This window comes from Thunnus thynnus, chromosome 1 (assembly GCF_963924715.1).
Source record: "Thunnus thynnus chromosome 1, fThuThy2.1, whole genome shotgun sequence".
Classification (NCBI taxonomy): Eukaryota; Metazoa; Chordata; class Actinopteri; order Scombriformes; family Scombridae; genus Thunnus; species Thunnus thynnus.
The window spans coordinates 11,004,973-11,024,985 of record NC_089517.1 but is presented as its reverse complement, the minus strand read 5'-3'; positions in this window follow the sequence as shown (position 1 = coordinate 11,024,985).

Genomic DNA, 20,013 nt, shown 5'->3' with positions numbered 1-20,013 from the left:
GAGGGAGACCACAACTAAAACATCCATCAATTAATGGGAGAAAGCATGGCAGCTGTCCAGAACATGTATTACCCTGACTGCTGATTTAATCAGAGTAGGGAAAATGAGATTATTAATAACCCAAACACCACCCGAGGAGGCCTCACATGACTGCATCCCTACACTGAGCTCACTGCATCCTGCTTTGTCAGCACTGTTAAACAGGGTTAGGCTGCAATGCACTAGGTACACAGAGTGGCACTTTTATAGGTGTGCATGATAGCTATGGATGAAACCAATTGCATCTGTCTTTGACTTGCGGTGGAGCCTCCTGCCTAAATATAGAAGTGTAAATGTCTTGCATTGGTCCACCTCAAAACATCTGACAATGCAAATCTAATCTAAGCAAACACGCCACAGTTATGTCGCGCCTCATTTTAGGTTTGTACCAGTGGCCTTTAACTGGGGCGGCTGTACTCCTCGCCCCTCCACCCTCCCTCTGCTGTTGTCTGAAGGGCTGAGGGGGGTTTAAGAGGAAACGACAGGTGGAGGCTTGGGTGCTGAAACTTGGATTGCCGATGGGGTCCTGCTGGTTGCTTTCAGCATGGCCATGTTGTCACCTCCCCCAACCGTTTGACTGCCAACATCCCGACCCCCCCATTCCCTGCTTCACCCTCCCTCCAGCAGCACTAGTACTCCTGTCTGCCCCTTCTCACCCATACGACAGCAAAGACCCCCAAGCAGCTGGAGTTGATGACACTTGTCAGCAGAGAGATAGTGTGTCCACTATGTCTGACTCCAGACCAGCCTCTCTCTCTCTCACACACACACGCACATTTGCAAGCTTCATACATGTGCACAGCCGTGTTCACACTGACACGCTCGCTAACACACACACACACACGTTTCCTGACACTTCTTGACAGTATACCGGATGTCAACTGATCATTCTTGGTAGGCCTCACTGGGAAGAGGAAACTGCCACTGAGTTGATGCACAAAGACAAATAAGCACACACAACCTTATTGAATTGTCATATAGACATCATATATGGAGCAGTACAAATGCTGTACAAATAGAGTACAAATGTCATTAAAATATGCTTTTCCTTTTAAACGAGCAACTGATAACAGTAAGGTAATGTATGCAAATTTCACTGTGCTGACATGGTGCTTCACATAAATAATAATACTGTATACTAGAAGGCACTTCATTTATAAAAAATGAAAAAATGAATAAACCACCATGAGGCCTAGTCTGCCAGGAATGCTTTTTGTCACATATTTCAAAACATTAGCTGTACCATAACCCAATATATCTCACAGCAGGGGCTTGGATTTGCAGTCAAAACAACACAGCATTAGGTAGAAACTTGGAATTCTTCCTAAAATGACTCAGACTCAAATTCTAGATTAAAGGAGATGCGTGCCTCTGAAAGGATGTAATGAATTCATGTTTATGTTGTTTTTTTTCTTGTTATACAGGCCTAACCTTAACTAAGTTCTATTATACTGCGTGGTTCCAATAGACACAACAGATGATGTATAATAGTATGAGATACAGTAGACTTTTGACTGGAATAGCATTGTATTGATTGATAAAACTTTTTTTAAAAATAATTTCTCTCTATTGTCATAGCACTTATCAGTGGTTAAAAAAAAAAACACAACATCCGCTTTAGGCTGCAGCTTTGTGGTGCTGTATGTTCATATTGTGCCACTCTGTATGGGACAATAATAAGATATCCATGTTTTCATTTGATGAGCTACTGTTGTTATGCTTCACTGTGGTTGGCACAGTTCAAAGCGATGAAACTCTGCTGAACTGCTGCACATACATGAACAGAAATAGAAGTTGGAGACGCCCTTATAGTCCATTCATCCAAGATCTACCACTTTGCACTTGTACCTTTCAAATAGGAGCCTAAGAGGAAAGCAATGTATTAAGGAATATTTTGGCGAGAATAGTTTGGAACAAGAGTGATGCAGTGGATTATGGCGCAGGAGTGTACTGAGAGTTTTAAGTGTACAATTTCATATATTTTTCCGCTGTGTAAATTGGTCACTGTTTGAATCCATTTTAAAAGAAATCAATCCAAGCAAATTTCAGCTGCCGTGCTCCATGAAGGAGAAAATTTTAGGGCCATCTTCTAAAGTCTACTCAAAAGATATATTTTTGGTGGAGTATCACACCTCCTCAGCTCTATCCCCCACCCTTTCACTTGGCATGTACACAGTATTTCAACAGGCTATGTGAGCTTGACAGCATATATCCCTGTCCTACCCTGCTCTCTCAGAGAGGAGAAACAGGCACAGTGTCATATGGCAAGCTGAATTAAAGCGATGTCAACACATTCACCCTGGCAGGGATGAATTTCAGCAACTCACTGACCATTTTGTCACTGTCATGGAAGGGCATGCACGCATCCTGTGCCCCTAACCCCTCGAAAATACTGACACAGACACACACTGAGCTCCCTCATGTGAAAACCATAACATTAGTCTACATGTGTGGTAAAACAGTGCAAATGAATGCAAATGGTTTGAGTTTTTTTCTGCTTTCCTGGACTCTAAAGGTGCCATCAAATAAAAATTCTTTGTTACATTGAAGATTAATTATCAAAAATATCAAAAAGTATTTATCAAAAATCAATCTGTTTACAAAATGGGGGCACATGATTTGCAAGGAGAAGACAAACCAAATTCGATGGGTTGGTGGCATGCTGTGCACTCTATCTCTATCTCTGACAAAATGTTTGTTATGGTTTGTCAAGCACAGATCTACTTGCACAGGGTGAAGATTACAATCCGGAGAAGAGACAAGATGAAAAAAAATCTAAATTGTTTATTTTCTGTTTGGGAAAATGTCTCATACTGACTTCTCGATGCCTTGTAAATCTAAATTATGAAGACAGCAGAGAGACTTTAAAGTTGGAAATAGACTTTAAGCTGTTGCCATATTCACAGCTAGCAAATTGCTGTGCCACAATAAGGAATCAACAGCAATTTTATGTGATGCTTGAGGCATTAAATACACCGTTAAAACATCCAGTCCAGGTTTAAAAAGGACACTTATGAAGAATCGTAGTTTTTTCGTCCCACTCTTGAACAGAACTTGTGCGGTCAGTGATGGTATGAAGTTTGACATGTGAACAACTTTAACTGGGTTTGGAGAAGAAGTTTGGATATCTGAACAATGCCAAGTTGAGTCCTGAGCCAAAAGCTTCTTTCCTCAAGCCTCAGCCTCCTGACAAGCTTATTCCACTTGTCAGACAGACCTGAATTATATTTTGTATTACAGACGCCTTCAAAGGACAACTCTACCATTTGGGCCAAAAATATCTCTGTCAAAGAAGATGATTGAAAATGTCAGAAGATGACGCCTTGTGACAGTGACAGTAGCTATGGGGTTTTTATTTTGCATTAGTGGAACAAAGTATATGTTTGTATTTTTGTCTATTGGTGGTATCAGCATGTGCGTGCTTGTCTTATGTTTTGATCACTGTTCATATTTCATATTCCTTTGTTTTAGTCATGCTTATGTTTGTATCTGCTGTTGTGTTGCACATACAGTGGGTGGTTCAAGTGAATTGTTCATGTTCAAACTGTGCATGAGACTCATAAAGTTGCACCTACAGGAGCCTAGCCAAGAGATTCAGGTGTTAAGTCGCACCCTGCTGTCAAACTTGTCATTATCACCCTCCCTCTCATCCATCATCCAACTGGTGCTTAAATGAAGGAAGATAGCATCCAAAACTGCCACTAACTGCTTCATCTTAAGACAAACTTCACACCAGGAGGCAGTGAAATGGGTTCTTTTAATTAAGAGGTGAGAAACCAAGAAGCAAACCAGCTAGGTGAGAAAAAAGTTTGTTGTTTAGGTCGTTCTATCAGCTACCTTCCTTCCTCTATTCACAAGCCAGAAACACAAACGCTCCACCTCCCCACACTTCCTCTCGTCCCTTCCCCAAGCATCCACAGCACTTTGCAGCTTGTTAGTGGGGCAGCATGGTTGGTGCAGTGCCCCAGAGGCGGTGGCGTGAAGGTGACATCTATCACTTAGAGCACTTGCGTGCTATAAATACCATCAGCAGGCTCCCTGTGGTCCCGCCTTATGACAGCTATAGCTTGGAGTGGGAGGGAAGCAGGTGACGTGGGGGCTGGAGGGGAGGGGTGGGAGGGAGGATTTAACGCTGAAGGGGGGTGGGGGGTGGGGGGGGGCGTCTCATGCCTCCTATGTACGCTGTCACTTCCAGTGGTATCTTAATCATACTGTTCAGACTCAAAGCTAACAGTTTGTTCACAATAAGAAATCCCATACACAAACACCCACAGTCTTGAAAAGGCCTGTCATGATAATCACGTTATTGACTTATCGTACAATATATGGACATGAGCTTGATAATTTTTGCTGACGTTGATATAGCCATTTGTGTTTACATGTATGTTTGTTTACATAAGAGAGATGCGTAAACCATTCACAGTATCTAACATTTAAAGAGTCTAACTGACACCAGTTAAGTGACTAATTTATCAAAAATAATATTTTTTTACATTATAAAGTGAAATGATCAAGGACAGATCCCTCATAGACTACAACACATGTCAGTAGACACCAGGAAGTCCCACTAGTGTTAGGATGTGGACAGCTTGGAAAGTCTTGACTATACAGGCAAATTATCGGGACCTTTTGCTATTGAGTGAAGGATGTCAGTGGCACTGATACAGTAAATGTGGCCTGACTGAAGGATAACGCAATAAAAAAGGTAAACAGCAGGCTTAAAGGAACATTTACGGAACTAGTAACTGACTAATTTTAAACTGTAATTGTGGAAAAATTGTGGAATAACTTCCATTTCCTTTTGATTTTCTAGATTACAGCTACTCAGTTTACTCTTGCTTTACTTAGTCTGTCAGCTTGATTGTGTCCTCGCTGACTGAAGGCGAGACCAAATTTTTTGTTATAATAAACGCATTACACACGCCCAAGACTCATGAACTACCTGGAATCCCCTTAATCTGTCTAAATATTGGGTTATGGTGGTTTAAACAGTGTGAATTCAGTAGATTATTTCTGTTTGCTTTTTATAATCCATTTGTGACAATACATTTGCTTTATGAGAAAATCTGACAGACGCTAAACAAAAGAGACTTTTAAACTATGACTGAGAAATGTGGTGCTCTGTGCCACCTTCTGTCTCACCAGCTGTGATTGTAGTTCATCTTTATTTCAAGGGCTTGGCCAGCTTAACAAAAGATCTTTGTCATCTTTTCAACAGGTGAGCCTGTAATAAACAGACAGACATTCCCTAAAACAACAAACCAAAAGAGGTATATGCAGAAACCTGCCTTTAACAACGTGCACCCAACAGTGTGTCATGGTCATGAATAACCAACCACCGATCTTTTCCACTGTCTTTGCACATTTTCCTTCTTCCACCTCCTGTGAGCACAATATTCGTCTGTCATCAGATGTAAAGTCTTCAACTACAACAGCTGGAAATCAGCCACAGGCATTTTCCACAATGTCGGAACAAGGTGTGAAGCGTGTATTTATGTATGATGTATCAGATTCTTTAATGATCATTCCTTGAAAGACGTGGCTTGTTTCTGTCATGCTTGAGTTGTTTGGAAACACACCGGTTCAGAGCTGTGACAACACACAACAACATGTCAAAAGAATTAAGAAAAAATAATCTCAACTTCCTGTTTGGTTCTACATTCTCAGGAAAGAGAGATATGACACAAGAGAGGGCCATTTGCATCTATAATAAATATCTAGTGTTACTAGGTCTCCTAAAACAATGTTTTTGAGAGCATGTAGTATAATAGTTATTAATAATTAATCCTGGAATGTGTCAGCATGGGTATCCCCTTGAAAGGCAGTGTCACGTGGCAAGAGGAATGTCGCTTATTTGATAACAGTGCTCTCATATGTACAATTACTTTAATGTAGTTTTAATTAGTGAGCAAGATATTTGTGCAATTTCGAAAGCAAAACTGGGTCAAATGTATTTACTTGAATTAAATTGTTTCAATAAAAAAAGGCTTGTCACAACAAGTTTCTAAAATACTAGCAACAGAGAATATGCAATCAAACTAAACAAGAGAAAAATATTTTGTTTCCTTGATTCCTTGAGGGACTGCCAAGCACCTCTGAGGCCAGCTGGGAGATGTAATGCCTGCAGCTTATCATAGGTCCACCCGGTTGTCTTCTGGCAGTCAGTTGTGCCTGAAATGACTCCAAAGCGAACTGAAAACAATTTAGATTCTAATTGAAGTGTTTAAGTGTAATTTACTAATTGAAGTCAGGAGGCTAATTGAAGTGTAAATGGTTAAAATCAAATCGTATTTCCTTTCAATATGCTCCATATCAAAGCAAACAGACTTTAATGTAAAATAAAGATTTTAATTATTACTTTTCACTGGAGTCTACATGACATTTAGTTAACTCTGGAACTCTTTTTGACCTATGCGTAGAGGCTTATAAAACCATATGACAGCATAAGGATAAGGAGTCATTGTGGTAACAATTTACAAAATGACATGCTTGAAAGTCCACGAACCAAAGCTGGCTCAGACTCTAAACATGCCTGCTCAACAATGTTATCCCTGTTAACCAAGTAAAATGTTCATTGCTTGCAATGGGAGTTAATTACATCAGTCCCTATATTCAGGCCTTCTCCAGGTGTTAATTGTGCATGCCTTAATCATTATTATGTGTGGTGAACTTGACCTCAATCAACATACAAGAACAGTACAGTGTTTGAGTCTGAGAAGCACTTCATGCACCGATTAGTACATCCGATTCTTGTAGTTTGCTCTCTGATGTTGCATGTCTAATTAAAATCTTGAATTAAGGTCGCAGAGATTGTGGTTGCAATAGCCAAGTATCAGAACTATTGTCTATTTATATTCACAGTGTATTTCAGTGTCTTCCATAATATCCTTCCCTTTATATATCCTCTAAATTGCTCATCTCAAGGTGTTTTGCTAAACTTGCCTTGTGTGAGGAAATGTTTTCTCCTTATAATATATGTTGCCACAATAGGCATGAATGTTGAGATTGGGAATACCTGCCAACCACTAGCTCAAAGAAAAGAAAAAGAGGAAATGCCAACTTCTAACAAGCTTTCAGAGAAAAACACCATGTTTATGTTCCAGTGTCCGTAACCCAACTGTGCACTGTGGTTGGGTTTTGAATAAGAGTGGTTTGGCTCACAATGTGGGCCATATAAACTCCATGCCTCCACCGTTTTGGCTGAACTTAACTTGAACAGATGCTATGAAATTCACTTCAGTGAGAGGCTAGGTCAAAGTGTGGTTACCAAACTTGTTTATGGTATTGTCATGTAAATGCTAGATAGAGCCGTGGAACACTGCTGAAAGCTACAGTCACATAGCACATGTACGCATGGTATGTTTTCAGTCACCACTAATATAATAAATACTATTACAGAAAAGTTCTTCATTACATCATTCCCACAATTATTCAGAAAATTAAAGGCAGATGTGTTTTAAACATTATACACAAGCAACAAATATGTTACATTATTGTAAAAGTATTCTCTAAATTAATAAAATCAACATATTACCCAGTTATGAATTTATCAACCTACAGTCAACGAATAACAGTGCACTTTATTGAATTTAGTTACTTGCTCTGCCAGTTCTTTCCGCTCACTTTGTTTTAGCACTGTGCCAGCAGAGGGGAAGAGAATTGGCAGAAAAAAAAACAAAGTCCAAAATCAAGGGTTTGATAGATATAACTTAATGTGGATGATCTTTATCTTTTAATTGGAAGTGGGTGTTTTTGGCAGAGATGGTGTACAGATTGGTTGAGATGCAAGAACCAAGCTGTGGGTGTGGTAAAAGGATGTGGGCAGCCCAGCATTTTCCAGACCTTAGAAGTACAAATCCACAGATATAAAAGTAGCAATGAGAATTTTTCATTTACATATACTGTATGTTGACTCAGGACTAGTCCACATGTACACAGGCATTTTTTAAAAAAGTAGCTTTTTGTATGCATTTTGGCCCTTCATCGACACTCAAACTGCGATTTAGGTCACTGAAAGCGGACTTCTTGGAAACTCCTTCAGGGTGAAGATGTTCAGAAACTCAGAAACATGTCGACAGGGAAAACTGAATTTTTGGCTTGCAACATTGCAGGTAGCCTTCTGGAAATAGCTTTTTTTCAGGCTTCTGATTGGCCAACATTGCTTTAGGAATAAAGTTATATTACCACTTGTTGGTTTGGCATGCTCTTGACAGCGCCTCGATTGTGTTTTTTGTGTTTCCATTTGGACACAGTTTTTTTTTTTTAAAGAGTGCTTGTGTGGACGGGATTTCGAAGGAGGAAAAAAAACTGTTTTCAAAAATATGTGTGTGTGTGTGGACTAGGCCTCAAGTTATCATTTTGCTGGAACTATCATGAATGTTGTATCACCAAGGTTTAAAGTAAAAATCTTATTTGCTGATGGTAAAAAGAATAAAAGATAAAGTCCTCCTTCAAAGCTCTTTTTGCATGTTTTACTTTGTTTGGGCAGCTGCTGCCAATATGTTATTTATTTACATGCTTGGTCACACAGCCTTGCTTGAGATGTTACTATAAAAGTCTGTCTGGTAGAGGAGTAGATGCAGTGATTATGGGTGTGCCAACATGAATTGTATGATTCATGCACAAAAAATGTGTGTTTTGCTCAGCCATGTGTGTGGCACACAGTGTGTCTGCTTATGTGTCACTATGTGTGTCAGAATGTGCACCAAAGACAAATAAACCAATGCATTCTTAACTGCAAGGGTGGCTGTGCATATGTGTCTATTCTCAGAGGTGGCCAAACTATACAAACATTCAATGGTAGGGCTTAAAAAGCCCTTAGTTCCTGCTACTGTGGTGCACCATATAGTAATAATAATAATAAGCAGTGGTTCAACTGTTAAAATTGGCAAAAAGCTCAAACTTTGATAATTTGAATTAATTGATATGACCGAGCTGGATGAAAAAAGAAAAATACAAAAATAAAATTTATCAACAGTTTTTTGTTTTACCCATAATAATCAGCAGTGAGTCTCGCCAAATTTCCTTTTCAGTCAACACAAAAGCTGTGCAAGTGATTTTCTTTTTGTTTTTCAAACCTTTTTTATTGGGTTTTGCAAGATTAAACAACATTTGTATAAAAAGAAAACAAATACCATTTCTTTTTATAATGTTCCATCCAGGAACAAAGACATGTATTTTCATAAAGAAGTGGGCACCAAACCCGCTAGATCCGGAACAGTAACACACACGCACATACCAGCGAGGAAACAACCAAACTGGAAAACAAAAAAACACATAATAATGAGGCTATTCAATGGCACATTAATATTGTACCTTTACTCATTAAAACACAACAAAACAAATCAAACAAGAAAAAAGAGAAAACCTTATCCCTCAACGAGTAATTTATTAGGTTGGAATATCTGAAAACTTAGTATTCTTGATGTACTTGTGAAAGGGGCCCTAGACCTTGACAAATGCATTGGACCTTCCTTGGAGAGACAGTCTTATTTTCTCTAACTTAAGAAAGTAAAGCACGTCCCGAATCCAGTGTGTATGAGACGGGGGTGCAGGAGATTTCCACTTCATCAGGATCAGTCTCCTAGCCAGTAAAGTGGTTAAGGCGATTACATTCTTTTGGGATAAAGACAAAAAGGGTAAAGTGGCTGACACTCCAAAGAGGGCAGGGTTAGGGTTAAGCTTTCAGCCCAGTATTTCAGACAAAGTATTAAAAATCATTGTTGAGAAGTTAAATAAGGATGGACAGAGCCAGAGCAAATGTATAAGGTTGGCTGATGACATCTGTCACAGTTCAGGGAGACATACTTGTAAATCTTAGATAGATGAGCCTTGGTAAAGTAAGTGCGGTGCACCACTTTACATTGTATCAAACCATGCTTCGCACAAATAGAGGAGCTGTGTACTCTTCCCAGAATCTCTCCCTAAACCTCACATGATCCTCCTCCAAATCTGTCCCCCATAATAACTTAATCGAATCAAGTGAGTCTATACTTAAGTTATGAATCTGAGTGTAGATGCTAGAGATAGCCCCTTTCAGAGATGGACACGGAGTCAGAAAATCATCAAGAGGTGAATCGTTCGGCAGATTGGGACAACTAGGGAAGGTATTGCATACAAAACCACAGGCCTGTAAGTATCTGACAGCTGTATTTTCTGACAGCTGCTGAAAGAATGCAAAATCATTGTCAATGTATAAATATTTGAAGGATTTAACACCTGCATTCGACCACACAAAAAATGCACCATCTACTAGGAAAGAGGAAAATACATGATTAGAAACTAAGGGGGCAGTAATAGAGAATAAATTTAAACCAAAGTAATGTCTTAACTGAAACCAGATCTTAAGGGATGACTTCACAATTGCATTTTTTGTGTAAAGAGATACAGAAGAAGTAATCAGAGCAGATAAAAGGGCTTTCAGTCAAACCGGGCTGGCAGAGTTTGCCTCGATGGTTAGCCAGGTAGGAGGAATATCAAAGCTCTTATATTGTAGCCAGGAATTCAAGGATCTAATATTAGCAGCCCAATGGTAAAATGGAAAGTTTTTGGTAGAGACAGTCCCCCTAGTGATTTAGGTCTCTGTAAGTATTGCTTGCACAGCCATAGAGTTTGCTGGTTCCAGATAAAGTTAATCCTTGCAGCTACCGATAGCTTAAGCAAAGACCAACAAGCAAAATCATAACAAGTTTGTGACAGGAGAGGTGTGAAAGTTTCCTCATCTTGTGGGGAATACTAACTCCCAGATACACAAACACATGTCAAGCAATTGTGAATGGTAAATCAAACAGTGGATAATCTTAGGCTGCCTTATTAACAACAAATAGTTCACTCTTACAAAGGTTCAATTTGTACCCAGAAATTTCACCATGGGATTGAAGTCTCTCTAAAGTGGTGGGGATAGACAGAGAAAGGTTGTAAATAAATAAGAGTAAACCATCTGCGTATAAGGAGGCCTTTATTTCTACTCCATTCCTGTGTATACCAGCAATGTTGGGGTTGTTCTTGAGTGTAACTGATAGGGGCTCGATGGTAATAGCAAATAATAAGGGACTCAGGAGGCAGTCCTGCTGAGTGGATCAATACAAGTTAAAATATTCTGAATTTATATTATTTGTTCTGACTGAGGCCTGAGGAGAAGAATAAAGCAATTTAATCCACGAAATAAAATCCGCCCCCCCCCCCCCCAAACCAAATTTTTTAAGAGCAAAAAGAAGGTAATCCCACTTCACTCTGTCAAATGCCTTCTCGGCGTCTAACGATAACAGGAAGGGCATAGGGAGAGGGATTATAAATCACATTAAACACGTGCCTAAGGTTAAAGAGTGCCTATTTTGAATGAACCCAGTCTAGTCTGGGGAAATGATAGAGGGGAGGACAGATTCCAACCACTGTGCCAATTATTTAGACTATAATTTTAAGTCAACATTTAAAAGACTAATTGGGCCGTATGAGGCACAAGACAAGGGGTCTTTGCCTTTCTTAAGAATTAAAGAAATTGAGGCTTGGGTTAGTGTTTCTGGAAGGCAGCCTGAGTTAAGCCAACCTGTGCCAATTCTGTAAATCTCTGAGGGATAGCCATCAGGCCCAGGACATTTCCCACTTTGTAATCAAGACGCAGCCATTTCGGGCTCTTTAGTTGAAATTGTTTTTTCTAATTCCCCAGCTATCCAGCTATCTGTCCAAGCGTGGGAAGAACATTCATGAAGACGGATGCATGGTCAGAAAGAAGAATAGGGTCATAGTTGCACGCTGACACCAAATTAAGTAACCTGTTGTCAACCAAAAAGAAATCAATTTGTGTAAAAGTGTGGTGGATACGGAAAAAAAAGGATATTCTCTCTTAGAAGGGTTTAAAAATTCCTCCGTAAAGGACTGAATAATTTCTGCACATTTAGATGGTACAGAGGGGACAGTGGAGGAGCGGTCTAGTCCAGTATCCAGACAACAATTGACAGAAGGTCAGGTAGCATACCTGACCTGACAGGTCAGGTATGCTACCTGACCTGTCAGGTCAGGTAGCATAGAGAAGAATCGTTGTGAATTTGACTTACAACAATAACAAATCTACTATGAGGAATCTGAAATAGTTTTGCTATGAAGAAAAGGAACTGATCTTTGCAACAGAATACCTACTCCCCTTGATTTAGTAGAAAAAGGAGAAGAGAGGATCTGACCTATCCAACTTCTCTTCAATTTGATTTGTTCGAGAGATTTAAGATGAGTTTCTTGGACATAAATAATTTGGGGGTGACATAAAAAAATGCAGGAACTTACTATGTTTAATAGGGTTGTTCAAACTTTTACAGTTAAGATGAGAAAATGTAATCTCTCCCCCTTTAGATACTGGAGCTATATTAGAGTCATAAGGGTCAGTTATGGGTGATATATGACAAGTTGTGGCCATAAAAAAAGCAACAAACAAACAACAAAAACAAGCAAACAAAGCCCAAAACACACAACACCCATAGGACACAACACTGGAAGCACCTCCCTCAAGTTTTTCTCCACAAAATCCATCACAAACTCTGGCTCGTTAAATTTGTGAGTTTGTCCACCAGGCAGAGGGATGTTAAGCACTGCAGGGTGATGAAGCCCAAACTTGATGTTGCTTGATGAATGCAGCTCCCTCTTCACCTCAGCGAATGCAGCGTGCCTCTTGGCCACCACCGTGATAAAATCTAGAAAAATGGAGATCATTCTGTCCTTGTATGACAGATGGGAATGCTCTCCGGCCCAATTTAAGACATGGTTTCTGACCTGAAATAGGTTTACTTTGATGAACATTGGTTAAGGTGGTTCTAGACCTCTTGGGTTGGTGCACAAAGTGCGGTGAGCTCGGTCCAAGATAGGCCTCTCTTCAAGTCCGAGTAGGTCTTGCAGTAGCTGGGCTGTAAAATCCGTGGGACCCTTCGATCCCTCAGGCCAACCCACCAAGTTAATGTTGCTCCATCTTGCGTGCCCCTCCTGGTCCTCACACTTCTTGGATAGAGAATCGACCATGGGAATTAGTGTGCTAATTGTAGCTCGGACACTGGTCAGTAGCTGACTGTTCCAGCTCTTTAATAGTCTCCCAATGTGAAGAAAGCTTATGTTCAAGTGGCTCCAGAGCAGTTGTTATCTGTCTTCTGACGTCTCTGACATTACAAAGTTGAAATCATTGGCTATTTCTGCCCGCAGGTTGTCCATCATCTGCTCAATGCTACGCAGCATAGCTGCATTAGCATCCTGTGGTTCCGGGGGGGTCGGGTTCAGGTAACTGCCAAGGCTTAGTGTGGCCTGCCTTGGAGAGCTCTGATTTTGATGTCATTAATGGCGATAGAGGGCAAAAAATTAGGTTGTTTTCAAAAGTAAAACTACTAAAAAAATATTGTATCAGTTCATTAGTGAAAAAAGTGCCAGAAAATCTATATAAGAATTACACTCCTAGGGACAAACTGTAACACACATCTACATCCTCCATGCCCACTGTCAGCCATCACGCCTGCTCAACTTTGATAAAAGATACAACCCCAAGTGATTTTCAACTTGAGATACTGGCACACCTGCAAAAATGGAATAAATCTCTCTAATGTCTTTATGGCAGCTGATCTATGATCTATTTGTGCAAATCAAACTGCAAAGAGCAAGACGACAAGAGACAGTAAGAAATCTCAAGAGATTAAAAAGCCTGTGTTATCATCAGTGCTGTTAAACAAGCACTATTTTGATGATAACTACACAAAAGCTTCACTAATTCCTTTTCAAAGAATGTAAAAGCAGATTGCTCCTTAGTGACAAAACAAATTACAGTTTATTCTCCTTTGCTGAGCTTAACTAAGATTTAATTTAAACTGCTACAATAAAATAGACAAGTTCCTCCCACAAGTTGGAGGAATCAGCACTTGGTATTAAAATTAGGTACTACTGTACTGCACTGTTTGATCCACTGACCCAAGAACAAAACAGCATGCACAAGTTGAACAGGTCAGGGACTCCTGAGATAACTACACCAGTATGTTTTGTAGTTACACCACAATAGCATAGAAAACAGAAGCTTAAATAAGCAAAATAGCAAATATTAACTACATTCACTGACTTAAGTGTGTGCAGAAAACATTAGAATCATTTCCTTCAACTATACTGTAGGGTCTACTAATCAGATTGGAGGCTATTAAAGTGAGAATCTTACATAAGTACCTTGAATTATCCTGTTCTCCCAAAATGTCTCATAATAGTTTCATATCAATATATGTATTCTTAATTCTCAACAATAATCTAACTGTGTCAGACAACAGATTCCCACACCTGTTTCACTGGTTTAATGAAAAGACCAAGCCAAATCAGTTTCCTAAAGCTCTGTTCTGGGTCCTGTTCAGTAATTCATTTGGGGTGTAGAGCTCAGGATGTCACCTCCACTACTACAGGCTTCTTGGCCTGGCTAGCTGTCTGGTTAGGAGGGCTGCCTTCTGCCATTAGCATGGCTCTGATCAGATTAACGGTTGGGCCCTTAGCCAAGAGAGAGGCATGAAGAGGGAGAGTCCTGCCTGGCATGGCTTGGGTACAGCATGGCACATTTAGCAGGCTGAAGTGACCACTGATGCACCACATTTAGCACACTGCCATCATTATGACACAAGTGGTGTGTTGCCCCTGCCAGGAAGGGAAAGCGGTGCAGGTGGCTCATCAGTGCTGCAGATTTTGTTTTACCACAACATTTTAAGTCACAAATCACTGTGACGTTATTTGGATTTTCATGGATCTTCATAGATCATGGTCTGACTTTTTCTAATCCTGCAACATGATACACAATTTGAATGAAGGTATTTTGTAGAGTGTCTATATTCTGAAGACTATGGAATAGCTAATAAAATGTCTTGTTTCAGCTCTAATGTCATAACATACAAGTTTGTTTTCTTAAAACCCCAATGATGTTGGTAGGAGACTGTCATGAAAGCCTCACTCAACTGTTTATGGGTACAAAATGCAATTACAGACACACAACAGACAATCCATCAGTACAAAACATGTTTTAAAAGGAACAGAGGAGGGATATGACTAGAGGCAATAACGGTATAATGATAAAGCGGTTGAAAAGAAGATGTCGAGGAGTGAGCGATGATGTTACGGGAGGATGTGTTGGAGAGAAGAAATAAAAAGATAGCATGTGTAGAGTGATGGCAGCCCTCCCACAGCTCTACCTGTGGTGGAACAGATTGGACCTGCCGCAGAGCGTTCTGATTGCCGTGGCGACCAAGCGTCAGCTGACAGATGGCTGCCTCCAAGCGTAGGGCACTGGGCCGTCCGCAGCTTCCACTGATTGGAAGTCCGTGCACACACAACACTCCTCACGCCCACATGCACAGGCTGGTGGCCTATGAAAAGGGAGAGGGAGAATGGAGGACATACATGGTTGTTTTGATCTGGGAGGTGTCGGGCATTTTGACTGTTGCTGTTCCCGTAGACTATATGACTGGTCAGCTCCAAAATAAACATATCCAATCTGGGTCACATCCATTGCTCAAAATCATACAATCAGGCTGGATATATGGAGGGGCACAGGGTATGAGTGTGGACCTTTGATGAATAAGTGTCTGTTAGGGGTGTAAAGATGACTGAGATATATTGGAAAAACACTGATTTGGCTATACTGATACACAGCAACAGATGTGACCCAAATTGTGCAAGAAAAAAAATCGGCTATCAAAAAAACAATCTTTCTAAGTAACTGGTGTGTCATCATGTAAATCCCCCCCCCCCCCCGCTCAGTCACATACATACTTCAAGCCATCCATAACATTTTCCCACTGAAATAAATGCCAGACAACCAGAAACAATTCAGCTGGAAATCATTATATTTCATTAGCATTTCTTAATATGTGCAATTGGATCACTACTAATATAATGGATCATTTTTTGGTGGCACAAGTTAGAGAGGAGCAGTCAACACAAGGCACATAAGACTAGTATTAGCGAATAATGCTATTCCTAACTTGCCCTTAAATAACCCCTCCCAGTTACTGAAGTCATGTGCTGTTTTACTGACAGAGACCTGTGTCCAAATATCAAATTCAGAAGGATGACAATGACCCCAGAGGTGAGGTAAATAATACACAGCTTTTTAGTGAAAAATTAATCCCCCTTTGGGATTAGCCAAAAAGTTATCAGGTGTTTTACCTTACAGTATTGTTTTCTTCTGCTGTTGTTGCAAATGACATACTTTTCTGGGTCTGTTGTGTTTCAGTACTTTCAGAAATTACTGATTTATTTTTTGTCACACTTTCATTATTAATAAAATTAAATGATCAAAATCTAATTGCAGTTGAATCAAAGTGTAGTGAACACAGTGTATAACATCGCTACAAATGTATTAATAACAGTATTGTGTCAATTGCATGTTGACCATACTATGCACAACCACTATAAATATGTGTGCTATGATTTACTATGTCAGGGATTAAAATAGTGATGTATAGTTGTTTTATGATTGGACCACTAGTTTGACCCTGATGTCATCAAAACTGAGGAAGACTAATGGATGAGTGACGAAATATCTGCAAGATCAGACAGCCTTTCTGGTAGGCTTACATAGATGGCTCAAAGTATGATTTGGATGGCTGAGAATCATCACAGGTAAGACATCAGGCGCAGGATGCATGACTACATGCACGTAGGTGTAGATTATCAAGATTACTATGTACTGCAGGTCACAAGTTTTAAAACCAGTCACAAGCCACATTACAAAACTACCTAACCTGCATTCTTCAACACAGACATGCCCTCTTTTAAAAACACCCTCGAACAATCCAGTCAGCAAACTCATACAGCTGTGAAATAGACAATAATATAGCATATCGCAGCAGCCATTTCCCTACACAATTCACTTTCTTTCTGCACCATTTATTCTCTCTTTCTCACACACAGATACACACACACACACACACGCACACACACAAACACAGACATTGGGTCTCTGAGGCAAATGGGTTGCATGTGTCTAATTCCTCTCCGACACCTCCTGTTGCCATAAATATCTTGTTATGAAAGGCAGGTAATGAAAAGCGCTGCCTTGGTAATCCGTGACGGAAGGCAGTTTCATGCTAGTTTACCTTCCATCACCTCCCTTGCTCCCTCTACCACCCTACTGACACAAAGGCCTTGTCTCTTATCCGCCCTCATCTCCTCCTCTTTGTCCCTTCCCCAAGAAACTACACAGGTCATCTATCTGCAGGACCATCTATGCATATTACATTGCATGTTCTCTGTTTGCTTTATTTTGTTTTCTTTGCCAGTGGTGGAGCCTAGGATCCATCTGTCCAACACTTTGGTCCAATGCCATGAAATGGAGAATGAATATTTATGGTCTCCATATGATGATTCCAAATGATTCTAGTGATCTTTCAGAGGTTTGAAATGATATACGATATTAAATATTGAGAGAAATTCAATTAGTTTTGCTGAATTATGATTCAATCATGTATACTTTGTTGACAGCGTATTATAAATGATACATGGTGTGTAAAGTTATATAAGAAATGTATGGTTTGGTTGCTCATGCACACATACTATTAAAGATACAGTCTGAAGCAGGTGCTGATGTTTAATGCCTGAGCATAAACTTACAGTTGGCTACATGCACAAGGGCCCCACAAAGCTGACAAATGACAATTTGTGACATGTAAACCCAATTCCTTTGATCTCATATTAATGTTGGTGAGAGAAAATGCTTCTCTTTTCCCCTTATTTCCTTTGCCCCTCAGCCAGTTAGGGGAGTTAGTTCATCACAGATCGAGCCATTGATCAGGGTGGATTGCAGTAGACAGCGATGCAGTGCTGTGCCCCTCAGAGGAAGACCCTCTCACACATCCTGGCAGCCCTTCCAACGGAATAGATAATTCTGGAGCAGCAGCTCTTTCTTCACCTTGTGCCAACAAATTTACAATTCAAACATGGACCAAGGTGTTGAAGATGCATGCTAGAAACACTCTGATTTGTTTTTGAGAGAGACTTGACAATCGTCGAACACACATGAAATTAAAATGTTTTTTGTTTAGGTTTTACTTTCTTCCCTGATTTGTATTTTTTTTTTATAGTTATTGTGAAGTGAGAATAAATGTGAAGTTCAAAAAGGAGTACAGCACAATGTGTTGAAGTATTGGATCACCATACACATCGAGAGTCTACATACTGTTGTTTTTATCAGACTATGAAGAGTAGAAGTCAGTCACATCACATTACTCGACCACTTTTTGTTGCTTTTTTCTATGAAGCACTGTTTTAAAAGGGGTACTTCACTGATTTTACACTTGAAATTCAGTTAACTCTTAATGAGGAGTACTACAGAGGTAGTTAAAACAGGTGTATTTTGTGTTCTGTGGCTCTGGAGGGAGCTTACTTATGTGTAATGAAAGACATTATTGAGTTACATTTGGCAACTGGCTATATCTCTGCCTGTACTACTTCAATTTAGATTATTTCTTTTTTTCTCTTGAGAGTACCCCAACTTTATGGAGGTGCAATGCTACATTGGTGGAGAGCCCCTTTAATTGTGCATGTAAACTTTTTTTTAACTTGTCTGTAAATAGTACACATTAGTACTTAGTCTGATCCTGAATGGGAAGGGGAACCTGCTGTTGCACAGTTGAGACTTAAGAAGGATGTTTCAGAATGGTAATATCATGTCTAAGATTGTTAAAAGGTAAAAGTAATTATTTCAAACATAGCTGGTGGTCACTTGCTTAGCATTAGCGCAGATATATTATATTCCTTTAGCTGAGTACCAGAAAGAAACAATGTCTACAAGTGCCCTTGTTTTAAAACTTCATTCAAAGATTGAAGATCAAAAAGCTGAAAATCCTGCGACGTGTTGTGTCTCATTAAGCAGACAGTCGGCTGTAAAAATGTGTGGAACGCACACACACACAATCACTGTCTCCAAAAATGAATTTCAGCCATTCCTGATGTAAATTTCCATCCTCTGGACGGCTATGTAAATACATTTTTAGCTGCTGAACAACCAGCTTTGCTCGTCATCCAGCTGAAACACAAACTTGAACTACAGGGCTGGGCTCATGCTAGAGCTTCCTATCATATTTGATTTGTCTGTCTGGTGTGATGTAGTAACAGGTACCGCCTCAACACCACTTGCTCTAGAGCCACGAATTTCAAAATTTCAAATAACTTCAAAAGACCAGGTAGATAGAACTTGGTGATTTTACAGCACAGGGGAGCCCCATCATCACTCCAATCCATCCCAAAGCTATTTTTTCTTGTTTTCCCACAATATTAGCCCTTTTAAAATAATGATAATAAGAAGTTAGTTAACCCAATAATAGGTTATTTGAAGCCTAATTAAATCAACATACTGAAGCTTTATAAGAACTATTACATTCTCTTATCTGATGTCCTCTGTCTATAGTGTTTTCATATGGGATTATCTTTGTTCCAAAGGCTGGGGCTGAGTTAGAGCTGGCACTTCAACTTGCAGTGTTTTATTACTGTCCCAGGGAGACTGGCAGAAAAAAAGAATTATACCATATAAGCTGCTGTAGCGAGAAAAAGGACAAGCAGATATCCACTGCAAAATAAATGTTTTTGTGCTATTATTTATTGGTGGTGTGTTTGCATTAGGCTGTGTGTTTCCTCTGATTATTTAGGGATACATTACAGTGTTTCTTTGTAAGAATTTGTTTAAGGTCATAGTTTGCTTGGGAAAAAAAAAGGTTGTTTAGATGTTGCTGTGCACATCAGCCAGTTCAATCATCCAGTGCGCTTGTACCTAGTTTGTGTGTACATACTCTTTCCAGACTATGTTTATCTCTCGCTGTGTGCCTCACACCCCACGGGCGTAAGAGCTCAGGTTCCACTGCCCTCCCCAAAATTGAAAAGCTCATCAGGAGATAATTCTGGGAGCTGCCACAATGCCAGCTATGTGCCACTGTCACCTTATCTTCCAGGCCTTTTGCGCCCTGGTGCTCCTGTCCCTGCCCTGGGGAA